The following is a 3,144-nucleotide window of genomic DNA, read 5'->3' as shown; positions in this document are numbered from 1 at the left end:
TAGATTGCCTATATTTAATGTGATTTTTGATACGTCTGGGTTTAAATCTACCATATTGCTGTTTGTTGGCTATCTTTTTCCTTTTTTTTGCATTATTTTTATGATTCCAATTGATCTCTCTGTTGGCTTATCAGCCATACCTCTACCTTGTCTTGTTGTTGGTTCCTCTACCATTTACAATATATTGGTACATCTTTCACTCATCACAGTCTACTCTCAGACAGTGTTAGACCATTCCAAGTGAAGCATAAGAAACTTTTTTCTTCTCTTGTATTATGGTCACATTTTACTCCTATGTATGTTATAAACACCATGGGATGCTGGTATTATTTTATTTTCAATAGACAGTTTTAATAAAGAGATTAAACAGTGGAAAATATCTTTCACATTAGTCCACATATTCCTCTTGATTCCTTTGGGCAGATACAAATTTCCAAATAGTATTATTCCTCATGCTTGAAGAATTTCCTTTAGTATATTTTATAGCGCAGCTATGCTGGTAATGAATTTTCTCAGATATTGTTTGTTTTCAAAAGTGTTTAGCTCACTTTCATTTCTGAAAGATACTTTTGTTGGGCACAAAACTCTAGTTGATAGCTTTATTTTCTTCTGGTTTGCACGGTTTCTGACATAAAATCTCCTGTCATTCTTATCTTCATTTCTCTGTACATAATGTATTTGTTTCCTCTGACTGCTTGTAAGAATTTCTTTTTAACAATTTTTTTCAGTAATTTGATTATTAAGTGGTCTGTTGCATTTTTATTTTATTTTTAATCAATATCTGCATTGAAGTATAGTTGATTTACAATATTGTGTTAATTTCTGCTGTGCAGCAAAATGATGCAGCCATACATACATATACATTCTTTTAAAAATATTCTTTTCTATTATGGTTTATCATAGGATATTGAATATAATTCTCTGTGCTATACAGAGACTTTGTTGTTTATCCATTCTATACATAAAAGTTTATATCTGTTAACCCCAACCTCCCACTCCATCTACAGGGAACCCTACTTAGTGATCTGTGGTGACCTAAATGGGAAGGAAATCTAAAAAAGATTGGATACTTTTGTATAGTGATTCACTTTGCTGTACAGCAGAAACTAACACAACGTTGTAAGGCAACTATGAAAGTGAAAGTGAAGTTGCTCAGTCGTGTCCAACTTTTTGCAACCCCATGGACTGCAGCACGCCAGGCTTCCCTGTCCTTCACCAACTCCCAGAGCTTGCTCAAGCTCAGGTCCATCGAGTTGGTAGTGCTATTCAACCGTCTCATCCTCTGTCATCCCCTTCTCCTCCTGCCTTCAGTCTTGCCCAGCATCAGTGTATTTTCCAGTGAGTCAGTTCTTCACATCAGGTGGCCAAAGAATTGGAACTTCAGCTTCAGCATCGGTCCTTGCAGTGAACACCCAGGACTGATCTCCTTTAGGATGGACTGTTTGGATCTCCCTGCTATCCAGGGGACTCTCAAGAGTCTTCTCCAGCACCACAATTCAAAAGCATCAATTCTTTGGTGCTCAGCTTTCTTTATAGTTCAAGTCTCATATCCATACATGACTACTGGAAAAACCATAGCTTTGACTAGATGGACCTTTGTCGGCAAAGTAATGCCTCTTCTTTTAAATATGCTGTCTAGGTTGGTCACAGCTTTTCTTTCCAGGAACAAGCGTCTTTTAATTTCGTGGCTGCAGTCAACATCTGCAGTGATTTTGGAGCCCCAAAATATGAAGTCTGTCACTGTGTCCATCATTTCCCCATCTATTTGCCATGAAGTGATGGGACAAGATGCCATATCTTCATTTTTTAAATGTTGAGTTTTAGGCCAGCTTTTTCACTCTTCTCTTTCACTTTCATCAAGAAGCTCCGCAGTTCCTCTTCACTTTCTGCCATAAGGGTGGTATCATCTGCATATCTGAGGTTATTGATATTTCTCCCGGCAATCTTGGTTCCAGCTTGTGGTTCATCCAGCCTGTCATTTCTCATGATGTACTCTGCATATAAGTTAAATAAGCAGGGTGACAATATACATGTACTCCTTTCTCAATTTGGAACCAGTCCATTTTCCCATGTCCGGTTCTAACTGTTGCTTCCTGACCTGCATACATATTTGTCAGGAGGCAGGTCAGGTGGTCTGGTATTCCCATCTCTTGAAGAGTTTTCCTCAGTTTTTTGTGATCCACACAGTCAAAGGCTTTAGGGTAATCAATAAAGCAGAAGTAGATGCTTTTCTGGAACTCTCTTGCTTTTCCAATAATCCCATGGATGTTGGCAATTTGATCTCTGGCTACTCTGCCTTTTCTAAATCCAGCTTGAACATCTGGAAGTTCTTGTTCACATACTGTTGAACCCTCACTTGAAGAATTTTGAACATTACTTTGCTAGGGTATGAGATGAGTGCAATTGTGCGGCAGATTGAACCTTCTTTGGCATTGCCTTTCTTTGCAAATTGGAATGAAAACTGACCTTTTCCAGTCCGGTGGCCACTGCTGAGTTTTCTAAATTTGCTGGCATATTGAGTGAAGCACTTTCACAGCATCATCTTTTAGGATTTGAAATAGCTCAGTTGGAATTCCATCACCTTCACTAGCTTTGTTTGTAGTGATGATTCCTAAGGTCCACTTGACTTCGCATTCCAGGATGTCTGGCTCTAGGTGAGTGATCACACCATCGTGGTTATCTGGGTCATTAAGATCTTTTTTATAGTCCTTCTGTGTATTCTTGCCACCTTTTATTAATAAATCTGCTTCTGTTGGGTCCATACCATTTCCATACCCATCTTCGCATGAAATGTTCCCTTGGTATCTCTAATTTTCTTGGAGAGATCACTAGTCTTTCCCATTCTATTGTTTTCCTCTATTTCTTTGCATTGATCGCCGAGGAAGTCTTTCTTATCTCTCCTTGCTCTTCTTTGGAACTCTGAATTCAGATGGATATATCTTTCCTTTTCTTCTTTGCCTTTAGCTTCTCTTCTAAATGAAACTATCTATGGAACAGAAACAGAATAATGGACAGGCTGCATTTTTAAATGTTTGATCTCCTTGGAGTCATTGAGCTTTTTTTAGATCTGTGAGTTTATAGTTTTTATTTTCAATTTATTACTAGTAATGTTTTATTGTTAACAAGATCTATTTCTTTAAAAAG

This window comes from Capra hircus, chromosome 15 (assembly GCF_001704415.2).
Source record: "Capra hircus breed San Clemente chromosome 15, ASM170441v1, whole genome shotgun sequence".
Lineage (NCBI taxonomy): Eukaryota > Metazoa > Chordata > Mammalia > Artiodactyla > Bovidae > Capra > Capra hircus.
Note: the sequence above shows the minus strand (reverse complement) of the source record.